The following is an 18,394-nucleotide window of genomic DNA, read 5'->3' as shown; positions in this document are numbered from 1 at the left end:
TCAGAGCCTAGGACTAGTCTGAACTCAGTTATTGAATAGGGACCAAAAACATTTTCCAGCCTGTTTATTTTCTGTTTTTGAATTCCCAGTCGGCAATAAGCTCTGAAATCCTGAGGCTGAGGGAGCAGTAACTTGCCATGACTCTAGACAGAATCACAGAGAAAAAGAGGAGACGCGTCAAATAGCAGTGTCCCAAGACATTTCTGTGGTACTGGCCACATGTGGCTACTTAGCACCTAAAATAAAACCAGTGCAACTAATTATTGGATTGTTCATTTTAATTCACTGAAATTAATAGCTACATCCAGTTAGACACTAGATATTAGACACTGAGCCTCCAGGAACATTCCTTCCAGGAATTGGAAGAAAAAAACCACAGTGGGATAAACTGCAACAGTAGCTGCTATTCAGTGGTCCACTTCAGGAAAGGCAGATGGCGCAGAATGGGAAACTAGGAAGGACTCTGGTGTCAACCTTCTTCCTACCCATAGACACCAGATGCCTGAACTCCGCTGTCACCCAACTCTGAGGGTCACTGCCTATAAAAAAAAAAGGACTTTTCCAAAAGTCATCTGAGGCTACCAGGTGGCCACAAAGCCACAGTCGGGTAAGGAAGGAAATAACTCCCATGCCTTCTGATAGCCCCATGGGGAATACTCCCGTCCAGATCCCATATTCTTCCCCTACTATGGAAAGTATCTCACACTGTGCTCATGGACCCCAGCTCACCTGTCCATTCATGGCTGGGTCCGGACAGGATGTCAGTTCTACATGTGTTGACTTCATACCTCCCAGATCATCAGAGAGCATCTGGAACTGAGAATCATTTCCTGTCCAAGAACAAGCTGTCACCTCACACAGTGGGAAGTCATCCAAGTCAGAGGTTGGGGAGGCATGCTGGGCTCCACCCAGAGCCTCCAGCCTCCCAAGAGATCTGCTCTAGCCTGAGAATCAAAAGGACCAGATGGTTGGGTTTTGATCACCCAGAAGAGAACATATCAGGAGCCCTACAATTCAGCGCCACCGAAGAGTCCCAAGGGGGAGGAGAAAATGAGCTGTGGGAAAGAAAGTGCCATAATGATGTACACGAAACTTGGATCCCAGATGCTCACAGTCTTCAGAAACCACACCAGGAAACTGAGTTGCTATTCACAGGGCCTAGAGAACCTGACAATGGGAAATACTGCGGAGCCCATGGATCAGAAAGAGGGCAATGCCAGCTTAGTTCCTTTCTGTGTACCTTCTTCACCCTATCCCATGGTTCTGGTCTCAAGCTTCCTTCAGCTTACAGGGCCAACTATCACAAGATGCTGGACTTGGATTGACTCCCCAGCAGTCAGGAAGATGGAGGGAGTTGCTAGGACCAGCATTCATGCCTCAGCCCTAGAGGGACTTGCATAAGCTCTCAACATTCTCTGAGCATTATTTCCACATCTTTTTTTTTGGGGGGGGGACATGGATGTCCTTTTCATTTTTTTTTAAATTTGGACAGCTTGAACTGAGGGCCTAGGCACTATCCCTGAGCTTCTTTTGCTCCAGGCTAGCACTCTACCACTTGAGCCACAACATCCCTTCCAGCTTTCTCTGTTTATGTGGTACTGAGGAATTGAACTCAGGGTTTCATACATGCTAAGCAAGCACTCCACCACTAAGCCACATTCCCAGTCAATTTCTTAGACTTTTTTTAAAAACAGGCCTGGTACAGTGGTCCGTGACTCTAATCTGAGTCACTTGGGAGGTACAGATGAGGGATTGCAGTTCAAGCGTAACCCCATCTCAACCAATACAAGCTGGATGCAGGGACACGCACCTGTCATGTATCCAGCTAAACATAAATGGGAGGTTCACAGTTTAGGTCAGCCTAGACAAAAGGCAAGACTGTATCTCAAAAATAACCAAAGCAAATAGAGCCTAATAAACACTAAGTTCAAATCCTAGTATCACCACCAGAAAAAGCTTGCATGCCCATATGCCTTGCAACATCATTCACAGAAGCCCCAAAATAAAAACAGTTCAAACATCCATGCTTTTCTCCATTCTACCCGAAGAAAATATGGTGTCTATGTACATATACATACACATATGTTCAATGGAATAGTATTTCTATTAAAAGGAAGAAAGCCTTGCATTACTTCACTATGGATGGGCCCTGGAAATGTTACGTTAGGTGAAATAAGCCAGTCACAAAAGACAAAGTTAACCTATATGAGGTATCATACTTAGTCATTTATGTACAGAAAATAGAGTTGTGGTTTACCACAGCTGAGGGGAGCAGCGGGGTAGGGGAACTAGGATTAAGCATTTAACGGGTTCAGAATTTCAATTTTTAAATTTCTGGATTGTTACACAACAATGTGATATTATTGGACTGTACATTTCAATATGGTTAAGGTAATCAAATTTATGCTATATATTATTACCGTTTACATTTTTAGTAATAAATAAATAACTAGGCTGTGTGTGTGTGTGCGTGTGTGTGTGTGTGTGTGTGTGTGTGTGTGCGTGTGTGCGCACATGCGCACGCTTGAACTAGGGCTTGAAGTCAGGCCTGAGTATTATCTCCTAGTTTTTTCACACAAGGCTAGCATTCTACAATTTGAGCCAAAACTCTCCTTCCAGCTTTTTTATGGTAAGTCGGAGAGAAGAGTTTTCAAGATTTCCCTAGTTTCTAACCTTAATACCTTAATTCTCAGATCCCAACTTTTTTTTTTTTGTCATGAGGCTTGAATTCAGGGCCTGGGAACAATCTCTTGGTTTTGAACTGTGATCCTCAAATCTCAGCCTGCTGATTAGCTAGGATTACAGGCATGAGCCACCAGTTCCCAGCTTTCAACTCCTTCAGTAGCTAGGATTGTGGGAGTAAGCCACTGAAGTCTGACAAAATTAAGCTTTTTATAAAGTGTCCTGCTATCATCCACTGTCATAGAAAATGAAAAATTAGAAAAGTATTTCTTTTTTAATGGTTATAGTGTTATTTATTAATTTATTGTTAGGAGAGTATCTCTTGTAAGTTTACTGATAGCAAAACCTGCCTGTAATTTAAACAAGATGTCACAGGAATTATACAAAGAATCAACAGTTCTTTGCCCACTTCAGTCCCCCCAATTTTTCCCTGCCAGTTCTGGGGCTTGAGCTCAAGGCCTGGGCACTATTCTTGGGTTTTTCTCAAGAATAGCACTCTACCACTTGAGCCACAGTACCACTCCAACTTTTTTCTGTGTATGCGGTACCAAGGAATCAAACTCAGGGCTTCATGCATGCTAAGCAAGCACTCTTCACCAAGCCACACTCCTGGCCCAGGTCCTCTTCTTTATAAACAGTTATTGTATTGCTCTGCTTTTACGTAATCATTAAAATTATTTTGTTGTTATTTTTATTTACCAACTTCAGGTATCTATGAACTTCTATATCTACTCTGCCTAAGAAAGATGAAGATTTAGATCCAATTTCCACCTTTGTTTCCAATCCTCTTATGTCTGATAATTATAATGTTTAGTTCCATTGGTTATGCTGGTAACTGTAACCAGTGAGATCACTTTGGTCTCAGATCGACCTCATTTTCAATTATCTCCTTCAGAGACAAAACAAATTCAGTTGAGCCCTTACCTGGCTGTCTACCTCTAACTTTTATCAGTTACATCTCAACATTTATATTGTTATAGTTGATAGCACATGAGTCAATCTATTTTATTTTTATAGTAGATTGATTTTGGAAGTTGAAAACCAGTATACATGTTCCTATAATGGTAACTTTGTCCCTATTGTCCTTTATATGACCTTACTATATTTCCTTCTGTATGGAGCCACTTTCACAGTGGGACTGGCCTTTAAAGACACAGATGAATATAGAAGTTCAGAGTCTCCCACATTTTAGCAAATCCTCAACTTTCACAAATCCTTCACAGTTAAAACAATAAAATCAGGGTCAAGGTTAAAGACAATTTGGGTGCTGCTGGCTCACCCCTGTAATGCTAGCTATTCAGGAGGCTGAGATCTGAGGATTATAGTTCAAAGTCAGCCTGCCAAACAAATCTGAGAGACTCTTATCTCCAATTAACCACCAAAAAACTGAAAGCGGAGCTACAGTTCAGTCGACCATCAATCTTGAGTAGAAAGTGAAAGAGCAAGGGCTTGAGTTTAAACTCCTGTACTGACACCACACACAGACACGGACACACACACACACACACACACACACACACACACACACACACACACACTAAGTACAATACCTTCCCAAATAACACGAACTGTTGCCAGTGCAGGAAGAGCCCTTGTGATCTACCCAAAGAAGCCTTATCTCTTATATGGCTCTATAATTAGGGATTATCTCTTTTGCTGTTAAGCAAAGCCCTTAAACATATACTCCAGGGAGGACCACTACATTAAGTAGCAGGCACCTTGGTACACCCATTTTATCAGATCGCTGTCTTCCGGTGCATCAGGAAGGGTGAGCCTGCTCCGTCAGTGCTTTGCATCAGGCAGGTGGGGCCACTGGCTGCCTGAGGTCCAGAGAGAAGGAAAGCCTGACTTCCCTGTACTGCCCCAGCCCATACCGGGAATAACAGTGCTGGCCAGTGAGCTTTCGGTTCTCTACTTTTCACTCTCACTGGTGACAACGCATTCTCCGAGTCCTGGAACATCAGAGGAAATGCCACTGCAGCTCCAAGTGTTCCAAGGGGTGAATGTAAAGGAGGGTGAAAGAGAATCAGAGAAAATCCAGGTGCCAGTGGCTCGTGCCTGCAATCTTGGCTGCTTAGAAGGCTGAAATGTGAGCAGCAAGGTTCAAAGCCAATAGAGAAGTGAAGTCTGCGAGACTCTTTTTGTCAATAAACCAGCAAAAAAGCCAGAAATGAAGGTGGCTCAAGGGGTAGAGCACTAGTGTTGATTGAAAAAGCTAAGGAACAGCATCCAGTCCCTGAGTTCAAACCCCAGTACACACACACACACACACACACACACACACACACACACACACACACACCACCTCCAACCTGCATAAAGTCTAGACAAGGGGAAGAAAGGGGAAAAAGAAGGCCACACTGGGGAGATGCTATCATGGTAGGCATGGTGCATGCTTATGCAGGAGTATTTTCAACACCAGCCTCCAAAAGGCTTGACAGAAGAGACATAGGACTGCTACTTCCCATGAGGCTCACAGACTTCAGGAGGAAAGGACACCAAGCCCTAAGCATCACCCTGCCTCCTCCTACTCAGGCTCCCAGTATGGACTGACTAGAGCCACGCCTTGTGGGGGTTGTGCAGACCATAAACATCACAGCCAGTGGGGCCAGTCACCCGACCCGCAATAATGCGCCTTTCTGCACTGGTGGAGAGAGAGGGCATTCATTGTGTGTCCTGTACCGTGGTGCAGAAAAGCCTGATTGTCTTGGCTACCTCTGTGGCCTGGGGCTGCTGCCTGGTACGTCACAACGAACCTATAACAGGCACAGGCACATCCACATTGGGGAGGGACATGCAGGAATACTAAACACACCTTTAGGAAACTAGAGATTTCCAGACCCCAAGGGGCTGAGGAGAAAAAGAAAGGCTGGGCTGGGAGCTTAGGGGCATTGGATAAGTTAGAGCTGTGGAACCATTTCAAGGCCATAAGATAGAGACCCACAATGCCTACATCCAGCACATCTACTGTAGGAGACTCAGGTGGTGAAGAGCACAAGAGTGAAGGCAGAAGAGCCTGAGTTCAAATCCCCACAGGGATTGTTACTGGAAGAATGATTTAGGGCAAAATAGAGGATCAAACATGGTCCTTTCCATGTGACCAACCGTAGGGAGACTTGTGGTGCCTGGTGCTCTGAGGTCTCTGTTGTTTTACATGAAGCCAGAAAGCAAAATGCTCAGTGGAGTTTGATGTACTTGATTAACAAAGTTAGCAAGGTACCAAATCCCTAACTTCTGTCCAAGAAGCTTGTTTTCCGTGGCTATTCAGGGAGCCTTTTTTCTTTACGGCCTCAGTGAGCTGCCTGCAATTGCTCTAGGCAAATGACCCTGGTTCCGATTCTTTCTAGGGAAGGAAGGTCTGTAGGTTGCAGTTGGGAGGTCACTAAGGTACACACCTGAGGCCCTCATTTGCCTCTTTGCTTTGCCTGCCAGTGAATTCAAGTTTCAGCCTTGCCAGAGCCAAAGCCCAGCCCAGTTCTCCGAAAATGATCTTTCCTCTACCTCATGTCTGAAGAGCCAACACCCTCACGCCCCACCACCAACCAAATGAGTTTCCAAAAGCCCTGGACAGCCAGGCACAGCCTCTCCCCCCACAACACACACCCTACCTCCAGTCCATGGTTCAAGATCCTGCAGGAATTGGGAGGGAATGTGCCTGCTGGGCCTGTGCCAGTTCTGAGTGTGGCTGGGCTCAGGGCCTCTTCTTATCCCTCCCCCACAGACACACAGGGCTTCACAGTCAGATTATGCCATGGAAACTTTGTGCATGGGCTGCCCTGTTCACATGGCCTCAGAAGAAAAATAACAGTGCCTTCTCTCTCTCTCTCTCTGCCAAGACTCACAGCCCTAGCAGCCCTCAGATGTGAAACAAGGCCCTGTAAAACTCTCAGGAGGACTTGTATGGGGGCCTCCAATAGGCTCCCCTTCTCCAGCTATCAGTCTCCTCTCAGAGCCTGAGGGCTGGCTGCCAGAAGCAGGCTGCCTTATATGGTAGTTTCCTTCTGAGAACATTCTTATGTCCCTCTCTGCTGTCTTCCCCCATCCTGGGAGCCCCACTTTGAGCCTAGTCCAGCCTCGCCCCTCCCTATGGTGAGATCAGTGGAGTCCACAGGATATGTGCAAGCAGACTAGACGGGTCTGCCTCCACCTTCTAGACATGTAACCACTAGCCACAGGTGGCTGCTTAAATTTAAGTGTTGTTACATATTCTTTTCTTTTTTTAATAAAAATTGAACTAGGTGTTGGCAGCTCATTCCTATAATCCTAGCTTCTTGGAACGCTGAGATCTGAGGATCATGTTCAAAAGCAGCCTTCCCAGGAAAGTCCACAAGATTCATCTCTAGTTAATGACCAAAAAAGTTGGAAGTGGAGCTGTGGTCAGGTGGTGGAATGCCAGCCTGGGGCAGAGGAAAAAAAAAAGGAAAACTAAGAAATAACACCCAGGCCCTGAGTTCATCCCAACACTAGCTAGCATGTGTGCATGGCATGTGCACACAATGTGCACACACACACACACACACACACACACACACACACACACACGACACTTGAACTCCTCCTTGTATCCTCTTACCCTGGATTACCAAGCATCGATATGGAGGCAGACAGCAGGCAGCCACCACTGGACTGCAAGTGTGACATATGCTTCCAGAGGCCAGAGAACAGGTGTGATACCTGCAGCCCAGCCCCACCCACACCTTGTGGGGTACCTTCAACACAACTGGCACTCCCCTGAACATGACTGGTTTGATGTGTTTCCAGGGACTGTGGAACAGTTGACAGGAGTGGAGTCCAGATTCTGGGCAGAATGAGGTGGGCGCTGGAAACTCTGTGAGGTCCATGAGGACCTAGAACCTGGAGAAGCCTGGACTAGGTAGGAGAACCACTCAGACTGCCAATTTGCACTGGAAAGGACCTGGAACACAAACTTCTAACCCCAGGAAGTATGGCCAGGTGTGTAGTCCAGGAAGTGTAGCAGGTAGGGTAAGCATCCAGCTCTCAATTCCAGGCAGGCCGAAAGGACCCCTGTCTGGAAGCTGTGGGCTGCCCCTGGCAGGCAAGATGGAGCCTGAATGAGTTCTGAGTCTCTTCTGCATCTGAGATCCTGGGCCTGGAATTGCTGTGGGCAGAAGGCTTCTAAGAGACACACAAACAGAACCTGTAGACCTTTGCTGTCTTTATGTTCAGCTTAACAGCAGAATTCTGGCTCCTTTTTTCTAAATTTGGGATCTAACTGCCACTCCCCCCCCCCCCCCCTCAAACACACACACTTGCTCTAGACCTCTCAGGCCCTGGGTGTGTGTCAGACCAGGAAGGTGACTGGGATTGGAATGCAGAACTGAGAATCTAGCAGGTGAGCTGAGACTAATAAACTCAGAGACTTAGCAGGTCCAAACAGGCCTCAGGGAGGTTTCAGGAGCCAGGGTCCAGGTCAACAAAGTTCGTGGAATTGAGCCAGGCAGGAGACCATGCTGCTGTGTACCTGGGCTGGGCAGATATTGAGCATGGAGGTGGAGGAAGAGGCTCCACTGATGGGATCAAGGGGAGTAGATGGCCGCTGACTCCAATGACCAAGACAAAGAGATGAGTTCTTCAAGAAAAAGGGAAGGCTGAGCTTCTCTAGATTGACCAGAAGTTGCTAGGGGATTAGGCTGGAAGCATCACAAAAGTGGAGGAAGGGAGAAAAGCATTTAACCTGTGAGTGCTGATCTTATCATTATGCTCACTGCTTTACATTTACATTTGTATTATGGGATACTAAGTGTGGAGGCTGACAAAGAAAGTAAGCCATCTGAGATCGCATACTGTGCTCACAGGAGCAGAACAAGAATTCTAAGCCTGGACCAGGCTTAGACTCCTGCACCACGTTTACCCCTCTGCTGCCCACTGCCCTGCTGTGTCTGCTTTTATCTCCGTGCAAATCAGGGGGAGTAGTGTGAAAATCTCTTCTCCTCCCTCTTCTTTGGTTCTTCTTCACAGTCATGGGGCTTGAACTCAGAACCTGGGTGCTTTCCCTGAGCTTTCTTGCTCAAGGCTACTGCTCTACCACTTGGAGCCACAGCTCCACTTCTGGTTTTCTGGTGGGTAATTGGAGATAAGAATCTCATGGAGGGCCCGGGAGTTTGGCCTAGCGGTTAAAGTGCTTGCCTAGCAGGGCCGGAGCGAGCGGGGCCGGAGCTAGCGGGGCCAGAAAGAGAGAAAGGGGCCAAAAAAAAAAAAAAAAAAAAAAAGAATCTCATGGATTTTCTTGCCCATGCTAACCTTGATCCACTATCCTCAGATCTTAGCCTTATGAATAACTAAGAGTACAGATTTGAGCCCTCAAATCTCCATGTAACTTTTCTCCTTAAAAAGGCAGAAGCTGAGGTTCAAGTTGGCTTCATAACTTGCACTAAGCTGTGATTCTAGGAAGCCACTGTGCCAAGGTTTGCTCTGGTCCTAGGTGAACTATTCTCTGTCACTTCATACTGAGTCTCCAGGAGGACTTAGTTGGACAATATAGTATCTACCCTCTCTCTCTCTCTCTCTCTCTCTCTCTCTCTCTCTCTCTCTCTCTCTCTCTCTCTCTCTCTCTCTCTCGTATGCATTCATTGTGTCAATACTGGTGCCTGGGCTTGGGGTCTCATGTTCTTGCTTCACTATTTTGCTCAAGGCTGGTGCTCCACTACTTGAACCAACCACATCTCCAAGTCTTGGTTTTTACTAATTAGAGTGTCATCTTGGGCTTGCCTTGAACTATGATCCTCAGATCTCAGCCTCCTGAGTAGTTTGGTTATAAGTGCTTTTCAAAACACAAAAATACAGATTTTATCTTTTAAGAAACAGGACAAGCTGGATACTGGTGGCTCATGCCTGTAATCCTAGCTACTTGGGAGGCTAAGATCTGAGGATTGTGATTCACAGCCAACCCAGGCAGGAAAGTCCATGAGACTTTTATCTCCAATAAACTATGCAGGAAAAGCTGGATATGGTGCTGTGGGCTCAAGTGGTAAAGTGCTACCTTTGAACACAAAAAGGCTCAGAAGATAGCACCCAGGCCCTGAGTTCAAGCCCCAGGACAAGGAAGGAAGAAAGAAAGGAAGGAAAGAAGGAAGGAGGGAGGGAGGAAGGGAGGGAGAGGGAGAGAGTGGGGGGGGGATCATAAAATATCCCTGTGTGATCAGGCTAGGTAAATTGACCAGAGCCCAAACAAATCGGTATGTGAATAAGTGAGGCCTGTATTTAAATTATTCCACAGCATTGTTATTGCAACTTCAGGTGGCAGCTGCTCATGCTGACATTATAAGCATCATTCTCATTGCACAGGTGAGGTTAAATGAGGCATTTACCAGCATGAGGCATTTTGTGGACTTGACCCATTTTCCAGCATGAGAAAACATTAGACTAGCCCCTGAGCTAAGTTTCTGCCCCTAGTATTTCCTTCCTGACCCTTGCCCATAGGCTGCAACCTATCTCACTCCTTCCCTATGTGCACTGGCCCTGGAGAGCAAGGAAGTAACTGCTCCCACTGCCTGATTGTGTCACCAATTGCTACGTTGACCAAGTCACTAATTCCTCAGACTCATTTGAAGGATGCAAGCATTGGCTGGGTGGGTGTTGGTGACTCACACCTGGAAGCAGAGCTGTGGTTCAAGTAATAGAGTACCAGCCTTAGGAACAGCAAGCACCCAGGCCCAGTATTGGTATAAAAAAAAGAAGAAGAAGAAGAGAAAAGAAAACTGCCAACACTGAACCCATCCAACATCACTTTCAGATGCATGGCTGGAGTTCATGGTCATCCATTCATTGGGCTGACTCAAGCTAATCCCTGTGCCACACACATGCTAGGGAAACTGAGGTAGCTACAGGTCATCTTCATGCGCACAGCCCCATCCTGAGACACAATTCTGAGTAACAAGTGCCCAATGCTGACTCAAAGCCCCATTCTTGCTGCAGGCATCAGACAGGCTTCAAGGAGAAGGAAGTCCCCCAGTGACATGCTGAGTGATAAGTAGGTGAGGAGAGACCTTGGAGCCTGAGGGAACATCTTGTGCAAAGGCAGAGATGAGGATCAGCTCAGCACAGCACAGTCAGGGCCCCTGATATGGTCAGCTGATAGGGCGGGAGCACAGGTTGTGCACAAAAGCGAAGGAGTGGACTCTTGAGAAATGGGCAGGGGCCAAGTCACACAGGCACAGATCCGTAGATCGGTACAGAGGGTTTTCAGCAGAACAGCAACACAGTATGATGTGTTTGGAAACATTATACCAGTGCAAGAAGGAGGAGGAATGGGAAGCAAGTCAGAAAATCTTGGAAGAAAATGGTCCATCAGAAAACCACCCCAACATGTCAGGGGAGACATATTGATGTGCCTTAACTAAGGCTACAGCAGCGGGAATGGGAGGAAAGAATGATAAAAAAATATTTTTTTTAAATTTCTGGTCTAAGCAGGAGATAGGACAGGGAAAAAAAAGATAAGGAATCAAAGAGGAGTTCCGGCCTCTGATGGATTCGAACCAGACAGGAGGAACAGGTGAAGATAAGAACGTGAAGTGCGTGCTGTGTATCTGAGTAAATAGGAGCTCCAGGAGTTTAGGAACCTAACGGTGAATTGAGAGCCTGGGGCCTCTGGGGGCTCCGATGCAGAGCTCCAAGGAAAGAAAGAGGGACCCTAGAGCCACGTGCCGGTGGCTCATGCCTCTAATCCTAGCTACTCAGGAGGCTGAGATCTGAGGATCCCGTTTCAAAGCCAGCTCAGGTGGGAAGATCCATGAGACTCTTTATCTTGAATTAACCACCAGAAAACCAGAAGTGCCGCTGTGGCTTAAAGTGTGTTAGCCTTGAGCGGAAGCACCCAGCCCCTGTGTTCAAGCTCCACAACTGACAAAAAAGGGGGGAGGGGACCTTAAACAGATTCAAATTTATATCTTCAGAAGCAACAGAGATGAGACATGACCTGCAAGCTATAGGAACTACCCAGCAAGCCACAAATGTGGATACCAGCAGACCAGGAGGAGAAGGACCTAAGATGTCACTAAGGTTCAAAGGGCAGGACAGGGTCCAGTGCCAAGACCTACTGCCCCCTGGCAGTGTTCATTTAAACCAATTTACAGTGGAAGAGACAGATTTTCTTTCATTGGTAAGGTTACATACGCCCTGTTTATATCATCACAAATTATTATGTGATTATATCCATTCTAGAAAACAAAGGAGCTGAGAAAAGGAACAGTTGAGTTCTAGCATGCAGTGTTTGACACCTCTTGCAACTATACTTTCAAGTCAGGTTTATGAGCTATAATTTACATACAGTAAAACTCATCTTATTAAAGTGCACATTTCAATGCATTTTTCCCAAGGTGTTGATTTTTGTTTTTGGCTATCTTTGGGCTTGAACTCGGGGCCTGGGTACCATCTCTGAGCTATTTTGCTCAAAACTAGCACTCTACAACTTTAAGCCACAGCCCACTTTCAGTTTTCTGGTGGGTAATAGGAGCTAAGAGTCTCACAGGGACTTTTCTGCCTGAACTGTCTTTGAACTGCAATCCTCAGATCAGCCTCCTGAGTAGCCAGGATTATAGGCATAAACCACCAGCACCCAGCTTCTCTGTGGTTTATTACATCTCAGTGCCTTTTATTTTTTTTGGTCTGTTGTGAGTCTGAGCACTGTCCTTGAGCTCTTCAGCTCAAGGCTACTGCCCTACCTCTTGAGACCCAGCACCACTCTGGTTTTCTAGTGGTTAATTGGAGATAAGAGTCTCACTGTCTTTAGTGCTTAGGCTGGCTTTGAACCGCAATCCTCAGATCTCAGCCTCCCGAGTAGCTAGGATTATATGCATGAGCCACCACGCCCGGTTCTCAGTGCCATTTTTCCTTCAGCTATCAATTGATAGCTGTGTGCAATTAAATAGCCATGACTTCAATTAAGTTACAGAAAAGTAATTCCCTTTGCATCCCACTGATCATAATCACTTACCTTTTCGCAAGTGTTATGTGAATGGAATAATAGAGGGTGAAATTCTTCATCCTAAACTTTCAAGTAAGTTTTCTTAATGCCTCCATTTCTTCTTTTCCCACTCCACTTCCTACACATTGCTTGATATGGACAAGTCTGATATGATAGGCACTTATCCCAGCCCATTGCTTGGACTGTGGAGATTATGTGATCCATCTCCAGAGTTGGTGTAGGGTATGGGTGGTTAGAATTCTAATTCTGCTGGCTCACTGCAGTACTTGCTTTTGCTTTGAAGGTGTTTCTCTTCACCTCTCAGCACACTGACCCCTCCCCATCCTTGATGGCCAGCTCTCCTCCCCACCTGCCTCAGCAGATGGACCCTGGGGACCCAGGCACATGGGCCATGCTCCCTTTCAGCTTCAAGTGTCCTTTGTCCTTTGCATGCCTTCCTTCCTTTCTTTCTCAGACTTTGCCACCAGCCACCCTGGCGTCTATCTTCCTTCCATTTGAGATCTGCTCACCTTGGTTGGTTGGTTGAAGGTTTGATTGACAGTTGAGGATTTTCTCTCTTGGTAAGGAAGAAGCAAGAAACCTAAATACTGACATTTCCTTCCTGACAGATTCTATATCTGGGTCTTTACATGCCCTGCTGAGTGTTGCTATTGTGGTAAAGAAATATGAAGCTGAGCTAAGGGCAGAGAAAGCACAACAGGTGTGTCTTTAAGAAGGACCTAGGGGCTTTCCTCTCAGTAGAGCCAAACATTTGTCACTTGACTGTACCTCACAGGAGCCACGCCCCCCATGAGCTACACCCCCAGCCCTTCCAAGGGTCACCGTGCCTGGAGGACTAGGGATGAAAGGGCCGCCTGTGGCTCAAAGAGGGCAGAGGCCTGTAGAAGCAGGCAGAGCCTCTGGGAAGGCTGGGTGGCTGTGGGCACCCAGCTCCATCCCTGAGCCTGACTCTGCCCATCACACTTTCCCTTGGAGCCTTCGCACTGAAATCCTCAGATCTCCTGAGCAGCTAGAATTACAGACATGAGTCACTGGCCTCCACAGCCCAGGCTGTAGTCCAGCTTTGGATGAGGGGTCCAAGGGAAAGAAAGGCAGAGTGGAGGGCAGTGCCCACGCCAAGCTGATTTGGCCTCCCCACCTGTGAGATGACACTGGCTGAAGAGTCTGACCACAATCCTATGAGTTGCAGACACCCACAGTCAAAGCCAGCTCTGATCTTCCAAGGCGGGCAGTGAAGGGGAAAATGCCCTCCGGGTGAGGAGGGTACAGGTTTCCTTACATGAGCTGGCACCAGCGGGGTTAGGGACAGATCTCTCAGGAAAGGAATGTGGTGAGCGACAAAATAAAGGCAAGTTGCCAGGTGCCAATAATCCTAGCTGATCTCAGGAGGCTGAGATCTGAGGAATGTGGGAGAAAGCAGAAAAGTCCATGAGGCTCTGATCTCCATTAACCAGCAAGAAGCCAGGAGGGGAAGTATAGCTCCAATGGTAAAGTACCAGCCTTAAGGGAGAAAGGAAAATGAAAGCACTAGGTCCTGAGTTCAAACCACAGTACTGGTGTGAGTGTGTGTGTGTGTGTGTGTGTGTGTGTGTGTGCGTGCGCGCATGTGCGCACACGTGCGCAATGCATGTGAACATCTGTGCATTCATGAGCGTATACACACACACATACACACACAGCAAATGATCAGGAAACTCTTTTTTTCTTTCCTTTTCTGTCTGTGTTTTTGTTGATTGTGGGGCTTGAACTCAAGGCCTAGTCTCTGTCTCTGAGCTCTTTTGCTCAAGGCTAGTGTTCTACCACTGAGTCACAGAGCCACTTCCAGTTAATTGGAGATAAGAGTCTCCTGGGATTTTCCTGCCTGGGCTGGATTCAAACCCCAGTCCTCAGAGCTCAGTGTCCTGAGTAGTTAGGATTACAGGGGTGATCTATCAGTGCCTGGTTCAGATACTTTTTTTTTTTTTTGTCAGTCATGGGGCTTGAACTCTGGGCCTGGATGCTGTCCCTGAGCTCTTCAGCTCACGGCTACAACCCTATCCTTGAGCCACAGCCCCATTTCCTGTTTTCTAGTGGTTAATTAGGGATAAGAGTCTTACTGTCTTCAGTGCCTGGGCTGGCTTTGAACTGACATCCTCAGATCTCAGCCTCCTGAGTAGCTAGGATTATAGGCGTGAGCCACTGCACCTGGCCAGATACTCTTAAAAGTTATGAATTTTATTAGGGAAGTCAAGTTTCCTTCTGTGTAGTGACCTCTATGTCGTTCATATTGTGGGATGTTGGTTTACAGGATGTGGAATGTCACCCTAGGGCAGAGAGTTGAGAAAAGAATGGGCTGACGGCCTCTTTGGAGAGATTCTCAACCAACAGGAGAAGAAAGTGTATTATCTTCTCAACAGACTAATCACATGTCTGCAGTGAGAACAGCAGTAAGAGCTGACATAATCATAACCACCAGCTTTTACTAGTACTTGCAATATAAAGCTAATAACCATTCTGTTAAACTTGTAATCTCACGACTCCCATTTCTAGCACAAGAAATGGAAGTGGGTGCCATGGCTCATAGCTATAATTCTAGCTACTGAAGAGGCTGAGATCTGAAGACCCCAGTTGAAAGCCAGGATGGGAAGGAAGGTCTGTGAGACTCCTAGCTCCAATCGCCAGCAAAATCCAAAAATGGAGCTATGGCTTAAGTGGTAGAATTTCAGTATTGAGTAAAAAGGGAAGTGTCCAGGGCCTGAGTTCCAAGCCCCAGGACTGGCATGATGGAAGAAAGCAAGGAAGAAGGAGGGAGGGAGAGAATGCAGGAGGGAGGGAGGGAAGGAAATGGAACCTTGGTTAAATAGCCTGTTGGATGACAACAATGGGAAGTATTCTTCCAATACTTCTTTGCTTCTAAATCAGAACTTGCGTCTGCTTAAATTCAGAACCTGAATTCTAACCATTATTTTGTCTCTCAGAGGATTTTGGATCACATTTCAGCCTAGTGAGAAAAGTATGTGTATGCCTGCTTCCTTTCTGGCTGCCTCTGAATATTTGTTTTCTTGTAAAACAGAAAGTCAAGGATAAGTTCCAGAGAATGACCAAGTGGTTCACTTCTGCCCCCTAGAGGACACAGTCACGCCACTAACAATGAAGACTGGGACAGAAGCTTCAAGGGGCCCCATAGCCATCCATCTTCCAAGACCTAACTAGGCCCAGCTAGAAAGACCTAAGGGGGTTGACATGAGAATCCCCTTGACACTTGAATTGTCTGCAATCAGAAAACAAGTAATTACTACTTTAGCCTTTGTAATAAGCTACAGTTTTGTCTCATTTTGTTTTATTTTGACAGAAGTCTTGCTATGCAGTCCTAGCTGGTCTCAAAACTCTTGGTCCTTCTGCCTCAGTCACTGTCATGCTGATTGCAAGGCTGAACTGCTGCTTTTGATGAAAATTTCAAAATAAAATAATGTCAACACAAAAACATGTGGGTGGCACTGAGGCACAGCAAACAAACATATTGAGTTGACAGGGAAGCTGCAAAGAAAGCACATGTGGCTTATGCAGGCAGAGAAAGGTGTGGCCAAGAATTGGCTTCAGCACAGAAGCCCTGCTTTCCATTCAGCTCCCTCACTCTCCCACGTAGGAGCTACAGCAGATGCTTCAGTGGAGCCCCCTTAGGGGCGAAGGGGGAGATGGGAGGTCCAGACTTTGTCACAAAAAACCCAACACTGGTTTTTAAAACTCTTCAGATGACAGGGTCAAAAGAAGGGGTGATTCAGGATGGAACTCTAAAAAAATTACAAAAATAACAACCAAAAAATGTACTATCACCACTATGGAACATCATATAATAATACTTCAGTTGGAATTCTTCTGTGAAAGCACAATTGCCCTTACTGTATCTTTCAGGGATAAAGTATTGGTTTGTCGAATGTAAACATTTAACATATAGCACAGTCCTCAGTAACTATGTCAGCTTTAGGTCTCAGTAGGAACCACAGTACCCGGCCCACGAACTCTTAATTCTTTTGTTTTGTTTTTTGTTTGTTTTTCTTTCATCCTAGGGCTTGAACTCAGGGCCTGGGCACTGTCCCTGACCTCTTCTTCAAGGCTAGTGCTGTAACACTTTGAGCCACAGCACCACTTTTAGTTTTCTGATGGTTAATTGGAGATAAGAGTTTCACAGACTTTCCTGCCTGGGCTGGGTTTGAACTGCCTTTCTCAGATCTCAGCCTCCTGTGTAGCTAGTTTTATAGACACAAGCCACTGGTAGCCAGCCAAACTCTACTTCTTGGGCATTTCTATGATCACAACAAGAATTATTATTATTATTATTAGCCACCACTAATACCACCACCACCACCCTCACCTCTGCCTCCCCTCCCTGTCCCCATCACCTCTAGTTTTGTCCCTATCAAGACCTTCTCTCAGTGCCTGCAGCCATGAGTCTACTTTGTGTCTTTGTCAGTTTGCTTGTTCTGGACATTTTATATAAATTAAATTAGACAATATGCAATCTTTTCATCTGCCTTTTTTACTTAGCTTAACATTTCAAAATCTGTGTTGTAGTGTGGATCTGTATGGTTTCTTCTTGCAGAACGGCATTCTATGATGTACTACATGTAGTTGTATTTATCCATTCATGAGTTGACAGATACTTAGGTGGTTTTCACTTTGGAGCAGTCAGGGATGTAGCTGCTAGGAACACTCACGACCATGTTTTAGAGTGGACTTGTGCTTCCAGTTCTCTCAGATGTAGGCTAGTAGTAAATCTGCTGGGTTGTATGGCAAGTCTACATTTAACTTCCTGAACACCAACCAGGCTGTTTTCTCAGTCAGTGCTTCTAACCCTTCCCCCGACCCGCACTCCAGCTGTTGTGCTAGGAGCCAAAAGCTCCTTGGTAACCAGATAAGCTTGGTTGCTAGATATTTGTAAACAGATAATGTGTGCCTTGCTCAGGTGCTCTGATACCGGGGCTTGAACTCTCAGTTTTTTTCCACTCAAGGCTGATGCTCTACCAGTTGAGCCACAGTTTCACTCCTAGCTATTGGTTAACTGGAAATAAGAATCTCAGGGACTTTTCTGCCCAGTCTGGCTTTGAACCCCATACCTCAGAACTAAGCCTTCTGAATAGCTAGGATTACAGGCATGAGTCACCACCAGTACCTGGCTTTTACAAATAGATCATTTTTACCTGTTTTAAAAACTGGGCTTTTTAATGCACTTGTACAAATGCCAGAGGATGGGACTGTCTAGAGTCTATGACTCTGTCCTGCAAAGAGATGAATCCTGCGAGCATGGGCCAGGCCACTGAACAAGAACCAAGACCTTTGGAAGCATCACTCCTAGACTTGATCTCCAAACAAGCAAAAAACTCCCAAATCATCTGACATGAACCATTTGTAATTCAGTAGATTTGTTTGTTTGTTTGTGGACTTGAACTCAAGGCCTAGGTGCTGTCCCTAAGCTCTTTTGTTCAAGGCTAGCACTTCACCACTTTGAACTATAGCTCCACTTCTGATTTTTGAGTGGTTAGCTAGAGATCAGAGTCTCATGGGGATTTTTTCTGCCTGGGCTGGTTCCCAGGTTGGTTTTGAACTGTGATCTTCAGATCTCAGATCTCCTGATCGCTCACCTAGCTCCTGAAGACATAGGATTACAGGTGAGAGCCATCAGCACCCAGTCTGGTCTTGAGGCTGGGATTTAGGCCTGAGCCCTAACCCTAAGTTTCTCTTTGCTCAATGCTAGCACACTATCACTTGAGCCACAGTTCCAACTTTTTCTGA

General features: G+C 46.1%; 1 protein-coding gene across 8 annotated transcripts in view; it reads right to left on the bottom strand.

Annotated features, from left to right (window-relative positions):
* The window catches only part of Plekhg3 (pleckstrin homology and RhoGEF domain containing G3), a 58,684-nt gene extending 52,294 nt beyond the window's left edge, over window positions 1-6,390 (bottom strand). For 4 of the 8 annotated variants that reach the window (XM_090344275.1, XM_090344282.1, XM_090344283.1 and 1 more), the window contains exon 1: window positions 4,233-4,375. The gene's annotated coding sequence lies outside the window, so the exon portion shown is untranslated. Of the gene's footprint in view, window positions 1-4,232; window positions 4,376-6,290 lie in introns of those variants that run through there. The other 4 variants (XM_090344285.1, XM_090344286.1, XM_090344284.1 and 1 more) reach the window with 2 other exon arrangements.
* Between the last annotated feature and the right edge of the window lie 12,004 nt (window positions 6,391-18,394).

Source organism: Megascapheus bottae, chromosome 14 (genome assembly GCF_031878675.1).
Source record: "Megascapheus bottae isolate mThoBot1 chromosome 14, mThoBot2.hap1, whole genome shotgun sequence".
Classification (NCBI taxonomy): domain Eukaryota; kingdom Metazoa; phylum Chordata; class Mammalia; order Rodentia; family Geomyidae; genus Megascapheus; species Megascapheus bottae.
This window is presented reverse-complemented; position numbering and strand designations above follow the sequence as displayed.